The 27926-nt window shown below is 40.6% G+C and overlaps 1 protein-coding gene across 12 annotated transcripts in view; it reads left to right on the forward strand.

The window, feature by feature from the left end:
* The window catches only part of ANKS1B (ankyrin repeat and sterile alpha motif domain containing 1B), a 736839-nt gene that overhangs the window by 602047 nt on the left and 106866 nt on the right, over positions 1-27926 (forward strand). The window lies entirely within an intron of this gene.

Here is a 27926-nt window from a genome sequence, read left to right on the forward strand (position 1 = left end):
GGAGAGCTATAATATAGCATGGAGAGCCTGCAATTGCTGCTTTCATGAAGGTTGTGTCAGCATTTACATTGTAAACCTCTATTTTCAGTGACTTTATAACTTGGATGTAATTTGCTCCGGACTAAAACTTGTCAAAGAAGGTCTCAGCTTTACAGCCATGGTATTTTGCCCTTTTTGTTTAGACATTGTGGAGAAAATCAGTTCAGCTGTTTAAGGGCTATGAACGTGAAAGAGAAAGAAACAGCGATGTGTACAGGTTGAAATCATGATTCATGCTTTCATAATTCAAAAAGGCTTAGACTTTAAAAATAAAGTATAACAAGCCATTATTTTATATTCTGGAATTAAGGTTGGCAGTGTTGATATTAGCATATTATTTAGAATGCTATTTCACATGTGCAGTAATGTTTTTCTTTAAGTATTTTAAGCATGTGGACTAAGACTATTTTCATGTATCTTGCAAAATTCCTTTCCACTTTTGTACATGTATGTGAAGTAGTTGGTTGCTGGCAATCCATGCCCACATACATGAAATCAAGATTTATTCCACAGTGCTCTGGACAGCAGCAATATTAACAAAATAAACCATAATGTCCAGTTGGGGAACATTACTGACAAAACATATCTTATTGGTTCCTTTGGAGACATTCTGGTCTATTGTGTCAATGAGCTACAAACTAGTCTGAAAGTAGCCTTTGCTGTCACAGTCATTCACTGCTCTTTTGGATCCATATTAAAAATCCACATATTTATGTGCTACACTGTATATGAGAAATAATAAGATATAATATTCTGCTGAAGAGATAAGGTCAGAAGAATAGAATGTTGTCACAGTGTAATGGTTTCCAATTTCTAAATGAATACCAATACAAATCCAAGGCATTTACGTAAAATGAGTAGACGTTTATTTTCAAAGCAGGACGCCTTGATCCTGCAATGTGCAATTACCATGATGTTATAAAACTCCATTCTGATGGTATTACAAAGTGTTTAATGGTGCCATAAAATCAATGAAGATTTAGTTATTATAGCTGATGAATTTTGGTGTAGTAATTTGACACTTGTTCACCATGGGGGTCTTTTTCCCTTTGATGTGGATTTGTAACTCTCACAGGCCTCTTGATCTTTCAGTTTCTTACAGGTGTGCTTAACTTTAGGCGTGTGGGCTGTCCCAGTGATTTCCTCTGTTAACCATGTGTGCAAATGAATGCAGGATTGGGACCAGCAAAAATACCGATATGTATCAATGGGGGAAAAGAATCTTGTAATACTACTGATCTGTTAAATTTTGTTTGGTTTAAAAGAAGGAGATGTGGTGATCAGCCAATGCCAGACGAGCTTATCCATAAAAATGCAATTACAAAAACCTATTGTGCTTCTGTATATTAATTCAAGGCATTTATAGTTCACCTATCATAATACATCTAAGCACTGTGTGGTAAAAAAACAAAGTCAGATGGTTAAGGACTCAGTTTTTCTCCTTGTGATGCCATCTAAAAAAACCTCCCTCCACTTTCAAATGGATTAATTTCCAAATTACTTAGAGGAAAGGAGAAAAAAGGGGTAGAAGATGCAAAAACAAGACAAGGGAACTCTAGCTGCGGTCTGTAGCCTTCCCTAAATGCAGCCAGTGAAAGAATAAAGGAAATATCTGGGTAGTAGTTCTGTAACTGAGGATGTTCAAGAAGGACCATTGATTGCCCCCACTCAATTATGATTAAACTTAAGTTCCAAGAACAGACTACCATTAATTATGTTTCCATGGTGGATGTTTTTATATATTTATTTGTTTTCTTTTAAATTTTATCAGCAATCTGCGTGGTACTGATTCCATTTTGTTTAATCTTCCTGTGTATTTATCTATTAAACCATAATGATAAGCATAATGAGCTGCAGTCTTCATGTATATATCAAACTTCCACAGTGCTCTGAAGTTTACTGAGCTATTGTCAAGCCGTGTACTGAAGTCCCCATGACAGTTAGTCCTGGGAGATTTCATTTTGCATGCAGGATAGGGGTTGTGGTGGTGGTGCGGGGGGAATGAAAGGTACCTTTCTAAGCTCCATACATAGTCTAAACTTCAGCCACTTAAGACAATTGAGAAACAAAACACCACTCTCTCTAGACTGTAGAGAGATTCATATTGTTGCCCCTCTCCCATGATTTGCTCAGCCTTGATTAACAATGTTGAAAATTTAAATTATAATTAGGCTTCAAAGTTAGCACACCTTTGAGATGAATTGACTGGTTCATACCTCTATCAGAGTTATCGTTTCATGCTGTTTGCAGACTCAGGCAGACATCACTTTATACTTGATTCACATTTTTAAAGTTTTCTTCACAATTGTAAGAACTAGTGAATGGTTTTTTCATTGTAAAAAAATGAAAGTTAAATTCTGGAGAACAAATGACACCTCCAGAGAATTACACCAGCATTCTGAACCACCACAAATCAACATAATTCATCCCTTGGTGTAGGCAGTACCAGTGAGTTGCTGGCACAAGGCCTCTTGGTCCTCATGTCTAGAACAAATAATCTTTGGTCCCAGGTGTTCAAGATGTTCTAGAACTTGTCACTGCTGAGGAAATGGAACTGGGAAACAATTGCTGTCATGGTTTGATGACTGCTTTTATGGAGATTTATTGATCCTATTAATTTCCAGATACCCTGGAAGATACGTCTTTTCTCATCCATTCCAAAGTACAGGTTATCTGATATATCTCTGCAACTGTTCAGCTCTACACAACCACCAGCATGCTTCTTTCTTCTGAGCCATCTTCAGTAGGTCACCTTGATTTGATTACCTGTAACAAATGAAAAAGTGAGAAGAACACTAGGGAGTTTCTGTGAGAGGTCCAGCGATTAATCGGTCTCTGACACAAAGAGTTCTTGCAACGCTGTGCAGCAGTCAGCATGGGGAGAAAGACAGACCTTTTTTCTTCTGCCTTTGTATTTGCATTATCTGCACTAAATTGTCCAGATTTAGGAATTGAAATCTCCCTTATGAGATCTGGAATAACAAGGTGAAGGTGGAAGAGGGCAGCCATACTGTAAACCTATATCCAAAGTGGAGAAACTTGCAGCTTTGCAAATAGTATGCCTGACTTCATGTTAACTGTATCTGTGCCCATTCTGGCTGAAAGGAATGTCGGCTACTGTGAAAAAAGTATTTTCAGGGCTCTGCTAAAGAAATCAGCTCTGGACACCAGTGTCCTGAATAACTAACCTCCTCTTTCTAGGAAAGATAATTGAAAAAGTGATAGCAAACCAATTCCAAAAATATCTCAGATCTGACATATTCAGAATTAGGCAACAGCATGGAAATGGCTCTTATTGCCATGGTTGATGTTCCAAGGGCACTGGAAAAAGGCCAGTCACCTTTGCTGACATTCCTCCATCTTCGACAGCCTTTGACGCTATCATTCATGAGATACTACTTACACAAACTGCCTGCCATAGCAGGTGTGGATGGAATACTTTAGAGCGATCCTGCTCATTTCTTTCTAGTCCTTCCCAAATGGTGATGATGGGTGTCTGCTCTTCCTTAGCTGGGCCCTCATGTGTGGGGTTCCAGAGGACCCTATCCTTTTCTGTTCAACACCTGTATGAATCTTTTGAGAGAATCATGAGATGATATGGGCTGCAATGTCATCAGTATATTGCTGATATGTCTGACCCAGACACCACCATACAAAGCTCACAGAAGCAGGGATCTAGATTGAAATCTTTGCCTTTTGTCTGGACAAGACAAAGTTGATGCTAACGCTCAATAGGAATAGCTTTCAGGACCTGGGAAAGTCTGTAACTTCTCCATCAACAGAGGGTATTTGCTGAACCATTATCAAAGTGGTCCACAACATAGGGACGCTGCTTAGAACCATCACTGCTCCCAGTCTACAAATGGCAGAGATTTTCTGTTGTTGTTTTTCCCCATATATAGATCTTATCTCAGTTATCCATGTTTCATGACCTCTTGGCAAGATTGCCGAAATGGACTCTAGTACGATTCTTTGTAAAAACCAGTTGGAAATTCCTGCTAGTACACAATGCAGCCACCCCTTTGAGTGGGGTGGTCAGGTGAAAACACATCACACTTGTACTTGCGTTTCTGCACTCTCTGCTATTCAGCTGCTCGATGAAATTCAAGGTGCTTGTGTAATATACATTCACCTTAACTGAGGTGACTGTAATGACCATCAGATTATTCCCCAACCCACCAGCTGATGTAGATGCATCTGCAGTGTTTGAATTCAGTGGCCCGTGGGTCAGATCTAATGGAGTTGCAAGCAGGGCATTCTCTCAAGCAGGCCTGTGCCTTTTGGAATTTGCTCCCCCCAGAAATACGTTTAAGCACATACCTGGACACATTTAGAAATTGCTCTAAAATGCATCTCTTTGTTCAGGTGTTTCCATCCGGTTCACTTAGGAGATCTTGAGTCCTCATGTGACTGGACAGATTCTTCTCCACTCTCTTTTAAAACAGCAGGCCGCAGGGAAGCAAGTGGTTCTACTCTTATTTGAAATACTGAAGACCAGATACCATGGCGCTGGCACTCTGTACTAATAACAACAAATGAAGTCAATGGAGAGTCTTGCGTGTTTGACTGCAGGATTTAGCCCACTGACTAAATTCTAAAACACTTTCCTCAAGCAGTATTTTTCTTTTGGGGAGAATAAAATAGTTTAAAAATCAGAGAAAAATAAGATGAGAAATATTACATAAAGGAAGGTGAATCATTCTTTCACTTGTCCTACTGTAGCTAAGTATTAGCTTGGGAGCTGGTCATGTAATCCCTTAATTAGGTGAGTGGTCCCACTGACTGCAATGCAAGACCAGACCCTTAATGTAGTCTGTGACACAAGCATGTATTACTTAGGACCCCGTCCTGCTTTGATTGAAGTCAGTGAGAGTTGTCTCAGAAATCAGTGGGAATAGCAGACCTATTAGTGTATATGTGCTCCAAAGAGCATAGTCAGGGCAGTTTCTTTCTTCTGATTCTATGTTGCAGTGGTGAACATCATATTTTACCTAATTTGTTTTAATTTCTAAGAGCTATGAATGATTGCAAACTCACAGGTAGAATGAGTCAAAGAAACAAGAGAGTGGGATTATCCCTGTATATGAAAATACAAAGTGAATGACAATGTTCATCAGAGTTTATTGCAATATAGTTAAACAGGACCAAAATGTGTGGATGAAGAGCAGCTATAGATTAAAATGATGTGTTTATAATGGTTGGCCATCTGTTCATTTGTTTTATGGGTCTCATCCTGTTATCATGGATCCACAGGATTGGTGCTTTGCCCCCAACTTTCAAACAGTCTCTAGGAGGAACCCCTCACATGTGCCAGACCCCTTTACCGGTCTCTCTCTTCCTTCAGGGTAAGCCATGTGGCTTCACTGCCTCCTTAGACTGCACCTCTGGGCCCTCAGCATTCATGATTCACACCATGAGCTCCGTTCAGCGAGTCCAACTGAGACAGAGTCCTGATGGAGACTTGAACATTCTTCAGGGATTAATACACCTCATACAGCACTGTAAAAACAGTAAGATTTATTTGTGAACTGGAACGCAGGGTAGGAAGTCTTTACAGTAGTAGGGAGAACTGAAGATTAAAGAGTGTAGTTCATTCTGGTTAGCCCAGAGCCCAGCCAAAATGCAGTGAACTCTTGGTTCAAGCTCTGTCTGTCTCTCCATCTGACTTCCTTGGTCATACTGAAGATGTGAGCCCTGAGACCTTCCAGAAGTCAACTCTTATCTCCCCACCTCACACCTTCCAAGTAATTTGTTCTCTTGCTGGGGAATGTTCCTCATCCTACCTTCTGAGAAGTGGGGAGATCCAAATCCCTTGAGTCCTTGGTTGCTAGGTCTCAATGTCTGAGCAATTGGATTTGCGTTTGTCTTCTCAAGTGCTCCACTGATATGGAGATCTAGCCACAGACAGATAGGCAATGCTCACACCCTTGTCTCTTAGCCTGTCCTAAGAGCAAACCGTCCTTTTTCGCCCCCACAGCGTAACAGCACACCAGGGAAACTGAGGCACACACAATTGTACAAATAGTACAAAAAATTCCCAGTTTGTCACACCTGCTTTCATTGAAGTCAATGTCAAAACCCCCATCAACATCAAAAGGCTCCAGGATGTTTTGCAGAAATAATCTATGCTGATGTTTTATTCTGCTTTATAAAGTCTTACATAGTTTCAAGTGTAGTTTGAATTCTTGAGTAAGCAACAATTTAGAAATAGTTAAAAATTAGAATTTAAAATAACAGAAGGTGCCTAAGCAGAAAAGTCAAGTCTATATAGAAACAGTAAAACATTTATGCCATTTAGTTGTTTTGATATTTAATTTTCCAGATATGACTTCATAGATCATACCAAAATGTAATAACAGTACAATATTATCAATAATGCAGTCACCTAGAAAGCTAATTTTTAAATTTAAAACCTGATTCACCTGTCAAACATCTGTTCTGTAATTATGATACATGTAAGTAAATCGATGACACTTTCCATTAACATTAATAAACTACTATTGAAGTCAGTGGGGGCTCAAAATGCATAGAAAAATATTTTAGTAAAAATTATTCTGTAAATGTTTAGTGAAAAGAGAGAGCACAATATGCATGCTATGGTGTTACAATTAAACTGAATTACAGAACTGTATGCACATAATTATTTTCCTTAAAAATATGAAAGTGAATTGGTGTTCATGAAAGTGAGGGGAGAGTCTTGGCTCTAGCCTGAGTCAAGAAACCAGGAAGAAAGGTTTTTCACAGAACTGTGCTAGTGCATCTCAGTCCTGATTGGCAGTGTCCTGTGTTATTCCGTCCTCAGACCCCTCATAAGGCTGATTATGTATTTATTTGCTTTCCAAAATACCCAAATAGAGACTCAGATGAAACAGCCAAACTAATTTTCACTTGCAATCTGATATGGGAACTCAAGTCTCTAGGGATGTACTTGCCCATTGCACCAATCTATTCACTAGAGGATTCCACACCACTGATTAACTTTATAAACTGAGCCTTGATGATGATTTTCATATCCATACATGATGGGAATAAATCTTTGAGCTCATATAATTTTTGCAAAGTTTCATTTATTCCAGGAATCAGAGGATGACAGCAGTGCAGGAATAATATGAAATATATAATTTTCTACTTTTACGCAATCTACTCTAGTTGTTTTGTTATAATTTGAGTAGGCATCTTTATGGCCATGTTATGTAACAGGTGGAACTCCTGTTTAGAGTCTCTGCCTGTGAAAATTTTAAGAATGACATTCAGTGATTTAGGGCTAGTACATAAGACCAATTTCAGAAATTCTGTTCAAGCCTTACCCATCTCAGAACATATCTATATTGCTCCACTCGATCCAGTCAAATGCTTTTTCTACGTTAAGCGTGATCACTGCACAATAATAACAAAGTTATATAATGTTTTCTATGTTAAGGGCACTTCCGAAACATTCTCTAACACCACCAACCAACCACTATGTGATGTTCTGTAAGACCGGAATTCATGGAGCACATCAACTGCTCTATATTATCTGTAGCTGTTCAGTTTTTCACAAAACTTAGGTCTTAATTATGCCATTAAAATGGAGAGCTGCACAGCAAGGTTGGGGAAAGGGTCACTAGCTATCTTAAGTGGTGGTGCTTAGAGGCATTGGGCCAGATCCTCAGGTGTAAATTGTCATAGCTCCATTGATTTTAATTGAGCAATAATTTGTGTACGTTGAGGATCTGCCCCATTATGCCTATGTCAAGCATACTATGCTTGGATATTGGTGGGAGGCGGTGCTGAACAACATCTCTTGCTGTATGCTTCTTTAAAAGGTTGAATCAGCACTTCCCTCAGCAAAGCAGGTGCTGGTGGGGCAGCCTATCCAGATGTATCCTTTCTGGGGCAGCAGGCATTGCATTAGCTCGCTACATTATGGCTGCCTCCAGCATGGGTATGCTATGGCAGAAGTGGCTGCCTGAGCCCTCTGCTTCCTCCTATGTACCTCTGCTAGGGAAGACATAATTTAGAAAGACATAATTTATTTACTGTTGAACCTGTCATGTGGAGTAAGCAATCAACTAGAACTTCAGAGAAAATGTCTGTGTTTAATCAAGATACAGGCCAAAATTTTCAAACTTTGTTGCCTAAGGTTGGGCTCCACATTTTATATTTCAGCACCTAAATAGAAGTGGCATGATTTTTCAAAGGTGCTGAGTACCTGAAGCTCCAGCTGACTTCAGAGGGAGCTGAGGTTGTTTAGCATGTCTGAAATTCAGGCCAAAGTCCCACATTTAAAAAAATTTTGGCTCAAGCTTGCTAACTCAGGTGATTTCCCCCTGGGCTACCCTCCTTTAAGTATATACAATCAGGCAACCTGTCTGGCTGGAGAATTTTACTGAAATCCTTTTGTGCTTCCATTTTGAAAACTAAAGGATAATGTTACAGATTGTGTTTTCACAATAATAAAATAAGAACAACAACATAAAAATAGGTTTCAGAGTAGCAGCCGTGTTAGTCTGTATCCGCAAAAAGAAAAGGAGTACTTGTGACACCTTAGAGACTAACAAATTTATTAGAGCATAAGCTTGCGTGAGCTACAGCTCACTTCATCGGATGCATACAGTGGAAAATATAGCAGGGAGATTTTATATACACAGAGAACATGAAACAATGGGTGTTACCATACAGACTGTAACAAGAGTGATCAGGAAAGGTGAGCTATTACCAGCTGGAGAGCAGGGTGGGCGGGGGGGGGAACCTTTTGTAGTGATAATCAAGGTGGGCCATTTCCAGCAGTTGACAAGAACAGTAGAGGGGGAAATAAACAAGGGGAAATAGTTTTACTGTGTGTAATGACACATCCACTCCCAGTCTTTATTCAAGCCTAAGTTAATTGTATCCAGTTTGGAAATTAATTCCAATTCAGTAGTCTCTCGTTGGAGTCTGTTTCTGAAGTTCTTTTGTTGAAGAATTGCCACTTTTAGGTCTGTAATCGAGTGACCAGAGAGTTTGAAGTGTTCTCTGACTGGTTTTTGAATGTTATAATTTTTGACGTCTGATTTGTGTCCTTTTATTCTTTTGCCTAGAGAGACTGTCCAGTTTGGCCAATGTACGTGGCAGAGGGGCATTGCTGGCACATGATGGCGTATATCACATTGGTAGATGCGCAGGTGAACGAGCCTCTGATAGTGTGGCTGATGTGATTAGGCCCTATGATGGTGTCCCCGTAATAGATATGTGGACACAGTTGGCAACGGGCTTTGTTGCAAGGGTAGGTTCCTGGGTTACTATTTTTGTTGTGTGGTGTGTGGTTGCTGGTGAGTATTTGCTTCAGGTTGGGGGGCTGCCTGTAAGCAAAGACTGGCCTGTCTCCCAAGATCTGTGAGAGTGATGAGTCATCCTTCAGGATAGGTTGTAGATCCTTCATGATGCGCATCTACCAATGTGATATATGCCATCATGTGCCAGCAATGCTCCTCTGCCATGTACATTGGTCAAATTGGACAGTCTCTACGTAAAAGAATAAATGGACACAAATCAGACGTCAAGAATTAACACATTCAGAAACCAGTCGGAGAACACTTCAGTCTCTTTGGTCACTCGATTACAGACCTAATAGTGGGAATTCTTCAACAAAAAAACTTCAAAAACAGACTCCAACGAGAGACTGCTGAATTGGAATTAATAAATTAATTAAGATTTCAGTAAAATCTTAGAATGCTTTGAAATAAAATCTGGACTAATGTATATTGTCTAAAATGTGAGTTGTCAGTGACAGATTTTCCTCTTTGAACATTTTGAGTACATTCAAATGACATAATTTAGGTTTTTTTAGTGTAAATATGTACTTTATCCTAATTTTTTCTTACTTCAATATCTCCTTGATTTTTGTATCCTTGATATTGATTGGAAACCCTGTATTGTGACTAATTCCTGGCTCAGAGTATCATTTGAGTCAACAGAAAATTGAAAAACTTCCCTGTTTCTAATCAAGATAGGGTCACAATTATTTTCACAGTTAGAGGAAATCTAGGCCCTAGTCCTGCTACCAGCTGGTACTGATGGTATTGGACACACGAGGAACCAGGGTCCCAATGCATTTGGCAAGGTGGTAACTGGTTTCCCAACCTACCAGTCCTTGTAGTGCTACATTTATCCTGCCTTATTGTTTTGCAAAGGGAACAATTCCCTGATTCCCCTTCACCTGCAGAGCAGCACTTGTTCCCAAAGAATGTGTGTATCACTTTGTTATAAAAATATTTCCTTTGCAAAAAATGCTTAGAATAAAAATACTCTATAAAGAAACAAGTGCATCAGACATGGTGAACAGATACAAAACAAAAGTTTCCATGTTTTTGTGGTCATATTGACATGTATGTTACATATTTTGAGTTATGCAATACTTACATAAAACAGTCTTGTTATTATTACAGAAATAATTGCAGTATATTTATTTCTGGAGGTACAAATATGAATTTAAAAGTTTGTCATAACTAGTCTCTTTCTTTAAAGATTTCTGCCCTTCACAGTATATTTTGATTTTCAGTTTAATGTGAGAATATTACCTTCACATATCAGTCCTGTGTTCAAGTATTATACAGTAGCTGTGTCTGCTGTTGCTACTAGTGTTAAGAGTGGAAGTGTCTCCTTTATAAAGTCTTATTTTTAGAGTATTTATATTTCAGCCACAAGCAAATATGTTGAAACTCTGGCATATTACTCCAAAGTCAGCAGTGACATAAATAGTGGTGTTAGTCTGGCAAAAAGGTGTAGTTGAATTTAAAAAAAAAAAAGTATAATTTGCATTGGTTTGGGATGTTACAGGGATGCAAAATGAATCTAACTTTCATGTAGTGGGAGCACAAAGTGGTGATGTAGCAAGAAAAACATTTCACCGGAGAGAATAAAATAAACGGGTTTAGCGCTTCTAGTTTATCTTGATATCTTCCTTCTATATGGTCCCCTTCTGTTTCTTCAGCATGCTTCCACACACTGCATGCCAAATCTGTGCAAGTTACTCTGCTTTATATACACTAACTCCCTCGACCATATCTTGGTTTTTGCTCTGGTCCTTTTGTGCTTCTCCAGTGGTGCAAAAGGACTGGAAAGCTGCCCTATCAGGCCAGATGAGGTTTTCCTTGGCACAGGGGAATCTCTGGCTAGTGCAGCGCTGACTATACCAGCTCTGTGCCATATCAGCTGGCTCTGCTGGGTCACCAGCAGCGTGGGGGCATGTTGGGGAGAGAGTAAAGGTATTGCTGAAGCTCATTCTTAATGGGCTGTTATGAGCCAAAGAAGGTTAGATCAGCCCTGCTGCAGCTGTAAGTGATGTGAGCATCATATCGGGCCCCAACAGCCCTGAGGATCGGGGGAGCACAAATATAGGTTAAAGAAGCCTTTGCACTCCAGCTGACAGAGATCTGGACTCTCAGTGTGCAACTTGAATCACCGCTTTATTCAGACCAGAGGTTTCCATAGCTGGTACATCTGCTTATGCCAGGTCTGAGTTTGCACCACAAAGTCTTACCTGGGTGCACATGTATATAACTTTTAAAAACACACTATAGAATTTTTTAATAACAGAAATGAAAATAGTTTACTGATTTTGAAGATCTATGTGTTGCTGTTCCGCAAAAATATCTTTTGTTAAAAGAAACCTTATACGTTGTGGTATGTAAACTGTGTGTAGAATATTTTTGTTTATACTGCAGAGACATTCCAAAGAGCTGTGTGATGAATTCATAATGACATTCACAACAGCAACCACCCCTTCCTGCTTTTTCCACCCATCCCTAAAAACATGTGACCAAGCAGAAATTTCTATAACCTGAAAAAGGAGAAGAGCAAGACTCACAAGAATTTCATGATGGACTTTGCTATTACCAGTCTATTTGACATGGAAGGTGTCAAACCTATGGGACTGGACAGATATAACTTTGGCCTGGTGTTTTTAGCCTACAGTCTGAATTTTCTTGCTTTTTTAAGTTTAAGTTGGTGCTTTCTTGTAAGATGGTGATATTACTTTTGATTTACAGTTTGCTAAAATGTGTCATTTGTGCAATTTAACAAAAAAGTCAGATAATCCTAAACAGAATTTTAGGTGGTTCTTTGAGCATCACCTGTGTGGTTCCACAGTCTTGCATGATGAGGTTGCCTATGTGCTGAATTCAGGCCAGAGACCTGAAGTCTGCTAAGGACTCAGCCTCTTGGTACTGTGAGTCATTATCATCCTCTTCAGAGCCCAGCAAGTAGAAGTGTAACCACATTGCAGGTGAACACCACCCCAGCAGACATCATAGATTTGGTCAACTTAATTACCCTCTCCACAACCATGCATATTATACATCATTCGAAAGCTTTTAAGATGAGGTATGATGTAGTGCTGTCAAATGGTGCAGTTACCATGGGTATGGGGATAAACAATGACACCATCAATAGGTTAAAATGGCCACTTTGAAATATTTTCAGTTGTTTTCTGTTAGTTTAATGACTCTGTTATTTCAAGACATAAAATTGGATTTCTTAGTGACCTCAAAGCATCACAACAACAATCTAAAGGGTAAAACAAAAATTTAATAATCTTTACAGGTATCATTGAAATGTAATAGCTCTGGTGACATTTTTAGTCAAAATCATTATCGTCATCTTGTTCATCATTCTCAGCTCAGAGTGCAGGGGTTACTACAGCCTTCATTGCCTTGGCATGTTGTGCAGTTTTGTTCAGGGACGATTGTACAGTGACCCCTACTAGCACAAGCACAAATATCATGTAGAAACTCAGAAGCCATTGGGCCCTAGAATACAGAAAGTAATTCATCCACATTTTTCCATCCATGTTGCAATGATGATCCAATATCTGGTTTACCTCTGTGCAAAGACATCCAATCTTTGCAAAGGTTTTCTTTTGACATATTCTTCCAAACTGTCCTGACATGCTGGGAGTTTGGCCAATGACTTGTCCTCTTTGAGGGTGCAAGCAATTGTAGTCTCTTGGTCTCCTTTTCTTTCTCACTGTTGTCATACAGCACTGCTACCCACTTCCTTGCTGCAGAAATTGTGGCTTGTCCATCAGTCTTTCCCAATGGGGCAAGATCTCTGAAGTGGTAAGCTTTCTTTGTTTTGACAACATTAAACACAGATTTTTTCGCCCCTGATACCAAATAGGAAGTCACATCCTGTTTAGTGCAGGTACAATAGGCAATGTGTTGCAGAAGTAAAGAGTGAGTGCATCACTGATTGCACACACAGGTATGAAGCGACACTTGTCACTTAGGCACTGTTACCAGCATGTTTCAATCAGTGTTATGTTTGTTCCATTTTGGAAAGCAGTAAACAGCAAGAACCAAAACATTTGTATCAGGTGACCTAATTACTACGGTTTCTTTGACACCAAGAGACCCAAAAGCGATATTGGCAAATTCAGCGTACAGAAGCATGCTTGTGTCCACTTCCTCGTGAGTACTGTACAAATCTTGGACTTCTTCAGGATTTCTGTTGGTGATAGACTTTGCTCTTCTAGCAAGAAGACGGTCTGTGTTGGATGTGCTTGCATGTGCATTTTGAACCATATAGGAACAGAGGGATTTTACAAGTGGCTGCTTCTTGGATGCCACTTTAGACACTTTTCCATGGAGGCACAGGGTATTCACTTGGTATTTCTTGCATCCAACCTTAGATCTAGTCCAACACTCTTTCTGAAGTTTTCACAGTTACTGTAGTCCTATCTATCAAAGACTTCAATTACAGAATTAGCTTTGTCAAATCCATTTTGGACCTGTCTCAAGTATTCATCAGCTAGTTCATCGAATGTGTGGAATTTGTCTCTAGGCATCATTTGTATGACATACATGACATTTCTGATGTACACTCTGGTTTCTTTGTGGCATGCTCTTAGTTTGTGGATTCTTTCAGCTTGAGCTTCCAGCTGATGCCCTAATTCAGCTTTGTCTGTTCTTCTCATTGTTCCATCAGCATGGAAGAGGGACACAGGCACAGGTTCTACTGGGTGGAATACTTGCCATTGAGATGTCATCCCTGCATCTTGCTAAGGACAGGGCTCTGCAGAAAACAATGTCTGGAGTAAAAGCTTCTGTGATTATCCCTCCATTGCCAGACCTATACTTGGCCTTCTTGGCCATATCAGCAAATGTTTTGATGCCAGATTTCTTGACTGGGCTGAAGAAGCTACATGTCCCATTCGAATCAAGTGCACCTCTCAATTTGTTCTTCACTAACATCTGCTATTTTCAGTAGAGACTCTTGTACATCTGATGTTACATGCAGTCCAGTAGATTTGCTAAGTACCTGTGGATATGATTCAGAGTCAAATGGGTTTGTCATATTGTGGATGATATGGGTAATAAGAGCTGTAACATGCTCTTCATCCCTTTTCAGTGCACAGGCAAGGACTTATTTGTGGATTCTGTTTTTACTACTACTTTTTAGGTCGCTTCATTCCCTCATAGCTTTTGCATATTCATAATATGAAGCTGTGTATTGCCACTAACACTGACCTGTGCATCATTGTCACTGAATTAAAAAAAGCTAGTTTCTAGAATATTTTTAGACTAGTACTGCATATGTAGGCAATTACAAATTAAAACCTTCTATCAGGCAGACTAGGGAGTTGAAGTGGAACTGGTTCAAGACAGTATTTTGAGGTGAGCTGGAACCAAACTTGAACCATAATGTTGTTCATCTACCGAACCTGAACTGGAACTGAATTGGGGGGAAAAAATGGGTTACTGGTTAAATGTTGATGTTCACCATTTTTGCCATACGCTAAACAGCTTCATAACTTCTGGAAAAAAAATACTTGCCCATGCAAAACTAATAAAAATCTTTCAATACATTGTTATTTGTTAGCTTTGACTAATAAGCACCATATTAAGGTGTTGAAATTAGCTTAAACATTACAAAGTGTAGCCATAGTCATGTGGCTGTATTTCTGGAACTATGTAAAAAAATGACACCTTCTCATTTTGGGGAACATTGTTTCACTTTGCCTGTAGGCTTACAACATCACTTGGCAGCTCCACATCATACCCCATCTAAACGTACATAAAATAAGCTTTCAAGTGCTATTTGATGTGGGTGTATGGAGGGTGGGTACTTTAAACTCCAAAAATATGGTCGTTTTTAGAGAATTGCTGCATGCCTATGTCATGACTGAGATCTTCTGTTTTTTTCTTTGGGGTGCTAATAGTAATAGACAATCTCCCCTTTGGAAGTCTTGACTTCTCTGTCAGAAGATAGAGAAGAGACTTTGGAAGTTGAAAGATTTAAGAGCTGCTTTTGAGATCTCCAGGTTTCTATGCTCCATACTCCAAGAAACATTCTACCATCTTCTATTTCCAGAGATAGGGGTCACCTAGACAGTGTAGTGGTTAGTGCTCTTCTCAAAGATAGCTAACTTTTACTAAATAGAAAAGTAGATGTCTGAATCTGCCTTTGCTGGTTTGTTTCTTACCATGTCTAGGAGAAAACATCAGGTTTGACAGTTCTGTCAAGAGCCTTGAAACAAGTTTCACAAGAAAGTACTGAGGAACAAAATAATCTCTCCCCTCCAAATAGGAACATTAGAGAAGATCTCTTAGCTGTACAAAAGTAAGGGGCTCTATTCAATTACTGAAAAGGGGGTTTATGTTGCAAACTGGATCCAAAGTGCTCAAGAGTTTGTCAAGCAGAAATTCTGTATGGTGTGTGGCAAAATACCTTGTTCGCCTCAGTAGGCTCAGTCCTTTTTAGCCTTGGAGACTCAGGTTTGGGGCAAGGCGAATCCGTATAGGTGGCACAGGGTCCTGCTACTCCTCTCCTCAGTCAGTCCCTTGTGCTTGTTTTCCTTCCCTTCTGGGGAGCAAGTGCAGCCTCCCAACTGGGAAGGTCTGGTGTCTTGCTGCAAACAGCCTACTGGCATCTTCCCTGCTCCCCTCACTCTTTCCCTCCTACCACCCAGGAGAGGGTTTAAAAAGGTCCCAAGTAGTTGGAGTCAGCTGAACCTAACTAGTTCCCTAGCAACCCCTTTTCCAGCTGAACCTTATTGTCCTGTGGTTCTCTCTCCTCAGTGGATAAGGAGGGGCCTTTTAATCCCCTGGGACTAATTACTACCCCCCTTTTGTAGCTGTTTGTCCTGGGTTTACCACCGGTGACATTGGCATCCATATTTCCCAGGATTGTTTTGTAGCTCTCAACTTCCAAGAGAGACATTTCCACATCATGAGTAGCCTTGCTTATTGAATACAGCTCCCATTTTGTGAGAGTGATTAGACACAACCTGCTCCTTCCAGGGAATACACCTGGTTCAACACCAGTGTCTCTGGGTCATAGTTGCAGCCCTTTAATCTCTCTAATCTTCCTCACAGAACACTTGCCAGTAAATATCAGGTAATCCTGGCTGCTTTTCTTAACTGTATTTTGAGGACCCTGCAGTTGCTTTCAAAACCCATTGTTGACTGCCTCTGACTTCTGGGTTTGAAAAACCACTAAACTTTTTGATTTAAAAGAGTAAACATAACGTAAATATAACAGCAATCAGTAACCCTTCTACTTCTTACTCCCAGAGAGAGAGCCTAATCTTAGAAGAGTTTGGCCCTGCTTCCCTTCCTGATCTCAGTCTAGCTCTTAGCCCCCCCTCTTGCTCTTTTTCTCCTCAGGAGCCAGCCAATGGTCTTTCACATTCAAACCCCCTAAAATTCCAAATGCGAAGTCTGAATGGATTTTCCGTCCAAGAGCCCAACGCTCTGTGTCTCTGTGCACCCAGCAGCATATGTTATTTTTGGTGTTCATCCAACAACATACTCCATCATACAGTTTTGCTTAACAACACTTACCTGTAACAACTCATATCATACAATTTCAGGTAATTAACATTAGTCCCTTCTCCCTGGTGAAAAACCACCAATTTTGTGTTCCAACCATTTGGGCTCTCCACAGCCTCAAGAATTTTCATTAAGTTCTTGACTGTAGGGGTATCCCACCTTAGAGATAACAAGTCATTAATAACTAGTCATGTTTTGATATTTCACTGACACATAAAGGTAATTTCTCAAAATAACTGTATGATTATTCCAGTCCCTGATCCTCAGAACAAATATTAAAAAATCCACTTGCATCCTGAAAAAGATAGTGGAGCTTCCACGGATGGTTGTGGATGCCAGACCTGCAGGATGGATTCCAGAGAATGGTCAAGATACTTCTGGTATTTGACATCAAATAAAGATCTCAAATGTCTGTAAGTTTCTGTCCCTGGTTTCATATCTTTCTGCATATATGTGATTCTCAAAGCCAGACTTCAGTTTAATCTATTGCAGGGTTGGCTGAGAACAGTATCTTGATTGTATCTAGGTGAGATGAATTGAGTGGTTACTGTGCCTCTTGCAATTTTGGGTTACCTTCTGTGGTGGATAGAATCAGACCATATCTGCCAGGATGTTCTCTTCAGCTCTACTCCATCTTCTACAATCATAGTAACAGACACTTCAGGTCTGGACTGTGGCACAATCCAAGGACTCTGAATGCAGGAGGTTTCCAAACTCTGTAAAAGCATCTTGGAGGTGAGAATAGGTTGCTTGGCATGCAAGACATTTCTGCCTTGTAGAAAGTGCACATGAATGGAAACCCTGACAAATAGCACCACTGACATATATTATGGCAACCTGCAGAGCAAAATTCCATCTCTGTCACTTTGTTGAGAAGCTGTGATGGAGAAATGGAGAAGCCATTGCATCACACCCATGGCTCTGCATATTTCAAGCAATGGGAATAGTCTGTCAGATGAGCTCAGCAGAAAATACTCTGCCCAAATGGCTCAAGGTTGAAGTCCGTATCCTATTTCAGAAGTTGGAAGCCCTTCGGATAGACCTATTTGTCATAGAGGACAATGCAAAGTGCTGTCAGTTTGCTTCCAGGGTACAGGAATACGGGGGTCTCTGACAGGTGCATTGCTCTTTGTCTTAAGTGGACACTCCTTTATAGGTTTAGTCCAATTTCTTTTATCCCTAGGATTCTCCAAAATATTAGGGAGGACAATACCCCACTGCTGCTCAGAAGCCCAGTATCAGCTCACTAGCTTTGGGTTTCTATTTTGGTAGTGGAGATTCAAATCCTTCTGCTCATTGTGCCGAATCTTCTGTCTCGGGGGCAAAGACAAATTCTACAACCTAAATCCAAAGTCTCTGTCTGACTGAATTATTTGAATTATGATTCATAGATTCATAGATACTAAGGTCAGAAGGGACCATTATGATCATCTAGTCCGACCTCCTGCACAACGCAGGCCACAGAATCTCACCCATCCACTCCTGCAAAAAACCTCTCACCTAATGTCTGAGCTATTGAAGTCCTCAAATCGTGGTTTAAAGACTTCAAGGAGCGGAGAATCCTCCAGCAAGTGACCCATGCCCCATGCTACAGAGGAAGGCGAAAAACCTCCAGGGCCTCTTCCAATCTGCCCTGGAGGAAAATTCCTTCCCGACCCCAAATATGGCGATCAGCTAAACCCTGAGCATATGGGCAAGATTCACCAGCCAGATACTACAGAAAATTCTTTCCTGGGTAACTCAGATCCCACCCCATCTAACTCCCATCACAGGCCATTAGGCCTATTTACCATGAATATTTAAAGATCAATTAATTACCAAAAATCATGTTATCCCATCATACCATCTCCTCCATAAACTTATTGAGTTTAATCTTAAAGCCAGATAGATCTTCTGCGCCCACTGCTTCCCTTGGAAGGCTATTCCAAAACTTTACTCCTCTGATGGTTAGAAACCTTTGTCTAATTTCAAGTCTAAACTTCCCAATGACCAGTTTATATCCATTTGTTCTTGTGTCCACATAGGTACTGAGCTTAAATAATTTCTCTCCCTCTCCAGTATTTATCCCTCTGATATATTTATAGAGAGCAATCATATCTCCCCTCAACCTTCTTTTAGTTAGGCTAAACAAGCCGAGCTCCTTGAGTCTCCTTTCATAAGACAAGTTTTCCATTCCTCGGATCATCCTAGTAGCCCTTCTCTGTACCTGTTCCAGTTTGAATTCATCCTTCGTAAACATGGGAGACCAGAACTGCACACAGTATTGCAGGTGAGGTCTCACCTGTGCCATGTATAATGGTACTAAAACCTCCTTATCTCTACTGGAAATACCTCGCCTGATGCATCCCAAGACCGCATTAGCTTTTTTCACGGCCATATCACATTGGCAGCTCATAGTCATCCTATGATCAACCAATACTCCAAGGTACTTCTCCTCCTCCGTTACTTCTAATTGATGCGTCCCCAGTTTATAACTAAAATTCTTGTTATTAATCCCTAAATGCATAACCTTACACTTCTCACTATTAAATTTCATCCTATTACTATTAGTCCCGTTTACAAGGTCATCCAGATCCTCGTGTATCATATCCCGGTTCTTCTCTAAATTGGCAATACTTCCCAGCTTTGTATCATCCGCAAACTTTATTAGCACACTCCCACTTTTTGTGCCGAGGTCAGTAATAAAAAGATTGGTCCCAAAACTGGTCCTTGAGGAACTCCACCTGTAACCTCCCTCCAGCCTGACAGTTCACCTTTCAGTAGGACCCACTGTAGTCTCCCCGTTAACCAATTCCTTATCCACCTTTCAATTTTCATATTGATCCCCATCTTTTCCAATTTAACTAATAATTCCCTATGTGGCACGGTATCAAACGCCTTACTGAAATCTAGGTAAATTAGATCCACTGCGTTTCCTTTGTCTAAAATGATTTTCCATGGAGGGTAGCAAATTTTATTGGAAAGCAAGAATCCTTCCAACGGTAATACTTATTCTTCAAAGTGGAAATTGTTTTCCATTGGGGTGAATCAAAGGACTGGATGCCCACTAGTCAGCCCACAATTAATAGGATGGATATCTGCTTCCTTTTAAGTAATTTGGACTTTGTCATTTTAGAAAGAGTGCATCTGGCTGTAGTATTGGTCTTTTGTCTGTCTGTTTAGAACTACATGTTTCTTTATCCTACAGAGAAATTCTTGAAGGATTTACTTCATGAGTTTGCTCTGGTGCATGAACCACTCCTATAATTGTGGCATTTCCCAAAGTTTTGGAACCCCAGTTTGAACCACTATCACCACTTCTCACTAAAGACTACATTCCAGAAAGGGAGAACTTCATTGTGGGGAGTCTAAGATACAGGCATTGATCTGACCCACTCTGTATGGTGGTCTATAAGAATAAGGCAGTCCTTTGCCCACATCTCATGTTCTTATCAAAGGTGGTCTCTGATTTCTACTGCAGGCAGTCCCTCAATCTATCTGTGTCTTTCCCCAAGTTCCATTCACCACCAGACGAAGCCAGTCTACACTAGATATTGAAGGCTGTAAACTACTTTCTAAACAGGAGTAAGCCAATCTGGATTGTTGGTAGCTCTTGAAGATAATAGTAAGGGCCACTCAGGTTGCACCCAGAGACTGTTCAAGTGTGTTTATATTCTGCATACTCTCTTGCTATGAACTAGCAAGACCTAAAGGGTGTATGTATTCCTGTCATGATTGACCTAGCCAGCATCACAATACCAACTGAGGTTAGGGCACTTTTAACAATTTCCAAGGCAACTTTTACTGCATGTCTCAGAAATGTTTCGATTACAGATGCTGCTACCTGGAGTTGTGTTTATTACTTTCCATGGCATTACTATTTTGGTTTAGTCTCTAGATCTGTAGTTCAATTTGGGAGAGTAGTCCTGCAGTCAGTCTTTAATTGAGTCCTCGGATCCACTTCCCTTAGGGCTTCGGGGCTGTTCGTTAATCACCGACAGTGGTGATCAAGCAGGCAATGCTTTAATAAAAAAAGAATGCTTTCTTACTCTAGTAACTGAAGCCCTTCAGGGTGAGGATCATTTTCATGGATCCACACTCCCATTATTTCAGATTTTTCCTGTAGATTCTTGGTATATAAGTAGAGGAACCTGAGTAGTAGCAGGGGCCATGCAACCTTTTATACGCTGGCTAGTGATGGTACATATGTGGGCTAAAAGACACCAGTAACTACAAGGTTCCAAGCTTACCCTGCAGAAGTTACATCTTGCCCAAGAATATGGATCCAAACCAGAAATCATCTTGAACTATTGTTCTTTCTTGGTTACTGAGGAATTTGCACAGTATAAAAAACCACCATAATCTGTCAAAATGGGGATGAAATATTATGCAGTCAGGGGTGTCTTTTTCTTCTTTTGGAACACTGGACATAATTTTGTACACCTGACAGTATGCTAAAAAGAGCTAAAGATTCTGTAAAGAATAGTATTGTGCAATGGTGCATTGAAATCAGAAAGAAAAGGAATTGCATTTAGTGTTAATGAAGCTGACATTTTAAAGTTCCTGTTGAAGCAACACTAAAAAAAAATCAGACGTGGCAATATTAATAGTATGCTCGCTCTCTCTCTCTCTCTCTCTCTCTCTCTCTCTCTCTCCCCCTTCCCCCCCCCACCACACTTATGTGTCCATAAAATATTCCAAGAAGCACCTCAGCAGGAACATAAAGATATTGTCAGTATTGTATAATGCATGTTTTATCTAAACCCAGCCTTTGAAGCTACTTATAACACGACGATCAAGCATATTTTATTTAAATTTTGAATTCCTGAGCATTGGAATGGGTTATTTTGTGTTCTTTCTGAATGTTCTGTCGACATTCAGATTGTTTTTTCAGTGTAGCAGTGACTTTGCTCAGTTGCTAGGTAACAAGGTATTGCATTATTTGCAGGAGCAGTAGATGGGTTGCTATTAGTGGCAATGAGTTATACAAAATGTATTAGTATATATCGTAGCAGTAATAATAACTGAAGTTGCTGATTTTATTTATTCTTGTGAAAAGAAAAAATATAATTAACCCATTAGAATAGTTTCCCTACTGTAGGGAAGAAAACAGATTGAACATTAGGAATGTCCAGTTTTCCAGCAAACTAGCTAAAGACACACTATGTATTTGGCAGACTTTCAGATAGACAAGTTTAAGATTAAAATTATATAAAATGCTACAATAAAATGTTATAAAAATACAGGGAATTTTATTAGGACAAGTTTTCATAGATTATATTAGTTTTCTCTTTCACAGCCAGGCTTGGTTTTCCAGCAACATTAAGTTTCCCTCTACAGATGAAGACCAGACCTGTCAGTCATTGGGTTGGAAGTTGGTTCATCCCCTCCGGCAGCCTGCCATTTCAGTTCTGCCTCCAAGCAGACTAGATGGTGGTCTACAGACCTTTCAGTGTTCTCCTTTCTTGCAAAGAAGATTGAAAACTCAGAATGGACCTGTTTGCCACCAAGATAGACCATATACTTTTACTCCAGTTCACAAGAACTGAAGAGAGAGCCTTGGATATTGTCTCAGCCATTTCCAAAAGTTCTCTACTGTGTATTTTCTGATTCCACTATTATCTATGCTTAGGGTGACACCTGTGAGTTGAGTGATTTTTTTCCCCATGATCCTGATGTTCCTCTTTCTCAGAGCTGGTGAGACTCTTCTCCCATCCTCCAAAGTCTCTGCCTGTCAAACAGGATCTATTAACTCAGGGCCCACTGCAGTTCTTAGATCCTGAAAGACTCCACTGAACTTCATGGCTTTTATGAAGAGTAAATTAAAGAGGAAAGGCTGCTTGGTCTAAGTGATGGGAAGCGCTATTATCTATGTACATTGGTCAAACTGGACAGTCTCTACGTAAAAGAATAAATGGACACAAATCAGATGTCAAGAATTATAACATTCATAAACCAGTCGGAGAACACTTCAATCTCTCTGGTCACGCAATCACAGACATGAGGGTCGCTATCTTAAAGCAAAAAAACTTCAAAACCAGACTCCAGCGAGAAACTGCTGAATTGGAATTCATTTGCAAATTGGATACTATTAATTTGGGCTTGTATAGAGACTGGGAGTGGCTAAGTCATTACGCAAGGTAGCCTATCTCCCCTTGTTTTTTTTCCTACAAACCCCCCCAAGACGTTCTGGTTAAACTTGGATTATTGCTGTGCACATTGTAAGATAAGTTATTGCCAGCAGGAGAGTGAGTTTGTGTGTGTGGTTTTTGGAGGGGGGTGTGTGGTGGTGGGGGGGGGGTGAGAAAACCTGGATTAGTGCTGGAAATGACCCACCTTGATTATCATGCGCATTATAAAGAGAGGTTTCAAAAGTAATTGCCTATCGCATATGTCAAAATATGGAAAAAATTCATGGATGGGACAAATCTAAACAATATTAAGCTAATCAATCAATATTGCCCAAATCCTTGATTTCCTCAAAGATGGATTTTCCTAGGATTGAAGTTAAACATTTGTAACATTTGTTAAACTTTGTACTCTGTTCGATTCATGAGACACTCTGTGTTCTACACTTACTCGGTAGCCTGGGCCTCATCCTAAACAATGGAAAGTCAATATTGGTCCCCTGTCAAAAATAATCAGTTTCATTGGGATCCTAATAGATTGAACAATTGAGAGCATTTTTGCTGATCAATCATTTTCAGACGATTCACCGCCTTTGTCTGGGGCTGCAGTCTCAACTCTCTACCGCGGCTCAAGTGTGCCTGAGGCTGCTGGGTCACATGGCTACATGCATGCAGGTTGTATGTTTTGCCAGATTGAATCTTCGTCCTCTGCAAATGTGACTGAATTCAGTCTATCATCCAACCCATCATCCCTCAGACAGACTGGTCTGACTGGCTCCACCCATCCTGGATGGCTCAGCACAATGTATGCCAGGGCATTCCTTTTGCTTGGCCCCCCACTGACTAGGTCTGTTGTCACCAACTGTTCCTTGATATGCTGGGGAGCACATCTGAGGTTGCTGAAAATTCAGGGCCTGTGGTCAGAACAGGAAACTTCACTGCATACTAACATCCTGGGGCTTTGAGTCGTCTACGATGCCTGTCACACTTTCCAAGATTACATCAAGGGCTCAGAGGTTCACATACTCACCTTCAATACCACCATGATGTATTATATGAACAGACAAGGGGGAACACCCTCAAGTGTTCTGTGTTAGAAGGCGATCAGGCTCTCGTGGTTTTGCATCAGGAAGAGCATTACTCCAGTGGCCAAACCCTTACCTGCGGCCCAGAATCTACTCGTGGATCACCTCAGCAGAATTTATCCTTGAGTCACAAGTGATCTCTGAAGCCTAGTACTCTGTGATCCATCTTTGCAGCTTGGGGCATGCTGGTGATCGACCTGTTGCTCATAAGAGACAACAAGAAATGCCATCTGATTTGCTCTTGAGCGGGGTCTGAGTCCAGGCTCCCTGACTAGTGCCTTTCACCTGAGTTGGGAATCGGTGTTCCAGTATGCTTTCCTTCCGATTCCGAACATCCCACTGGTCATTGTCAAACTGAGATTGGAGTGTGCGTTGGTCATCCTCATTGCTTCAGCATGGCTGAGGCAAAGTTCATTCTCTGATCTTCTTGCATTATTGATTTTGTCCCTTCATCCCAACCTCCTGATTCAGCCTCATGGTCAGCTTTTTGCATCCTGCGGCTCAGCCCTCTACATCTCACTGTGTGGCTGCTCCATGGTTAAATGAGGAGGAAGAGCAATGTTCAGAGGCTGTTTGACACATTCTACTCAATAATAGGCCATTCTGGTTGAGGGCTTCCCATTTGGCCAAATGGAAGCATTTTTCGTTGAGGTCATTTGGCCCATGGAGTTAAACCAAAGCTGTCTATATCCAGGATGTCATGGAGTACTTGTTACATCTTCAGTCATTAGGTCTTGCTCTTATTTCATTGAGGGTGCATCTGGCAGCTATTTCAGCATTTAATCTGCCCAGCCAAGGGAGGTCGGTATTTTCGAATACCATGGTAACAAGGTTCTTGAAAGGACTCCTTCATCTCCACCCTCCCATGAGAGAACCAGTTCCTTTGTGAGTCCTTAAGATTTTAGCAGCTCCGATGGGACCTCCATTTAAGCCTTTGGCATCTTCTTTTTCTCTTTTGTGTCAAAAAAACCTGCAGACAGAGGTGGTAATAACATCCTTGAGGAGAGTGTATGAGTTGCAGGCTTTGATGGCAGAGCTTCCTTACATGCAATCCTCCAAAGATAAAGTGACCTTATAGCTGCACCCTAACTTTTATCCAAAGTGGTTTCTCAATTTCATTTGAACCAGGCAGTGCATTTACCTGTGTTCTTTCCTAAACCACATTCTGCCCTAGAGGAGCAGCATCTTTACATGTTGGATGTCAAGCTATGTTTAGCCTTTTACCTGGAGAGTACTAAATCTTTTCATGCTTCACTTTGTCTGTCTGTGTCATATGCAGACCGAATGAAGGGACAGTCAGTCTACCTGCCTGTATCAAGACAGCATATGAAATAGCTCTGACTACGCCTCCTCAAAGAGTACGAGCTCATTCTACGTTGATGGCATTTTTAAGTGACTTTTCAATATTGGACATTTGCAGGGCTGCCATTTGGTCGTCATCTGTACATGCATTTATGAACCATTATGCCATTACCACAGCATCCAGAGCAGATGCAAACTTGGGAAAGCAGTTCTGCAATCCTTGTTTAAATAGATTCTGAGCCTCACTTCCTGCGAATACTTCTTGTGAATCATCTACGTGGAATATGTGGCTCCACCTACTCAAAGAAGGAAAAAACAGCTTTTCTGTATTGCAACTGTTGCTCTCGGAGATGTGATGCAGACGTGTATTCCACAACCCACCCTCCATCCCCTCCGCATTGGAGTCTATAGCCCTGATATTCGGTGTGAAGAAACTGAGGGGGGTTGAGGTGATGCTGCCTCATATATCCAGGGGAGGAGCTACAGCCATGAGGCGCAAGTGCCGTCTCAACAGGTATTGCTAGGCAAAATTCTCTGGCTCCAGTGCATTGGATGGACACACACACACACACACACACACACACACACACACACACACACACCTACCTACCTACCTACCTACCTACCTACCTACCTACCTACCTGGAACATGCGTCTGCATCACCACTCGAAGAACAAGAGTTACAATACAGGTAAGTAGCTGTGCTTTAGGTGACCCTATAGTTTATTCAATCTTAAATCATCTTCTCCTCACTTTTCTCTATCTGGTAAATGTAATCCGCTATTTTAGGTAATACACTTAGGAATTAATACTTATCATTTTTTGTATTCAGTATAAAGATTACACTTCTTTCTCTGGTAAAAAGTGTACCTCTGTAGAATGTCACTCTTCTGTTTTGGCATTTGTGATAAAAAAGCTGGCCGTTTTAGATGTCAACCAGGAAAGCAACAACTTTTCCCTCCTAAAGTAGAGTTGTTTCCTGAAGAAGAATGCGCTGATTTTTTTTTCCCCACAAGGCTCATGTTTAGTTTATGAAAATAAAGAGCAGAATAAGAATACAAAGCATATAGTTTTATATATTATTTACGGCAGACAGTGAACGTTGTGGGGCAGATCCTGGAGTGTCTGGCCAAACTGCATACAGTGCGGGTTGGGGTGGGAGTACGAAGTTTCATAAAGCTCTGCTTTGCACTGTCCTTGATTCTGGGACTTGTGTGTAGGGCTAGCATGGTCTTGTGATTTAGGGCATTGGATTAGGATCCAGGAAATCTGGATTCAATTCCGGGCTATGTCGAAGACTTTCTGTGTGACCTTGGGCAAATCCCTTAATCTATCTGTGCCTCAGTTTCTGTGTTTTTAAAAAAAAGTGTAAAACTTCTTATCTCCCACCCTCTACCCCGGGTGATCACCCTGCACCTAGATATACTGTGTCCACAGCCAGATTCTACCAGTGTTGTAGCACAAAGTAGCCACTCTGCACAAGAGGGTCTGGTCCTGGGTAGAATTAAAGTATGTGCATTTAAACAAAAGAAGTGAGAACGTGATCTGTGTGATCTCATGTGAGGATGTGAGATAATTGTCACAGGAAAATCAGGGTACAAAACTTGATTGCATGTAAAATAATGTAGTGATCAAAGTTTATTAGTGATTATGAAAAGTAATTCTTCTGGCTGCAGGGGAGTCAAAAGGCTGAAAAGCAGCTGACCTGCCACAATTTCCTAGTCCCATTCTCCTTGGCAGTCACCTCTATGGAAGCATCTTGGAGGCTGTGGAAGGGCCAAAGGAGTATTCATGGCATGGTTATCAGATTCACAAATTGCACAGATCCAAGGAAACTGGCTGCACAATAGTATTTTCTGTGTCTCTGCGTATCATTCCACTGGTGGTATTCTTTTAACCCAGATAAATTTAGTTTTTCACTGTTTTTCCTCCTCCTTTGTTGATTTCATGTGTGGGCTCTTTTCACGTGAGTCTGCTCTCCCTGTTTAAGAGACAACTCACCTTTTTAAGGCCTTTGCATAATTTCTGTGAATATTGCAATATATATTCAGGCATTGAGAAGAGAATAGACCCCCTAAACTTGGACTGTTCTCACTGACCTAAATTCCCATTTTACCTTCCATAAGCTACCCATGTACAAAGACTCTGTGCTGCTGGAGGAAGATAAAAGGTGTAGGTTTGTATTCCATTTTTCGAAGAAGCTGGATAATGGTCATAGAATGGACGCATGCAGCAGCCCATCAGAGTGGTTCTGTGTTGTATTAATGTTGTGAAAGCAAAGTTAAAAGAACATGTCATCTTTTGCTCTTCACTTTTCTTTAATTATTTTTTAGCCTGCTGTGAAATAAAACATCATCTCATAATTTTCTTATTCTTAAATCTCTTTGCTCAGCCCCACTCTCATTTATCTCGTGAATCAGGAAGAGCATGAGTAATGTTTGGAAGTAGTTTCAAACACAGATGTTAACACTGACTGGGAAAAAAATATATTCAAGCACATATTTTGTGATGGCTAAGAGGAAGAGGTTATATCATCCCCTACACAGGAAAGCTCTGACAGGTTCAGGGTTTTCTATAGATGATTCAATTGGAGTGCTTGTTT

This window comes from Chelonia mydas, chromosome 1 (genome assembly GCF_015237465.2).
Source record: "Chelonia mydas isolate rCheMyd1 chromosome 1, rCheMyd1.pri.v2, whole genome shotgun sequence".
NCBI lineage: Eukaryota > Metazoa > Chordata > Testudines > Cheloniidae > Chelonia > Chelonia mydas.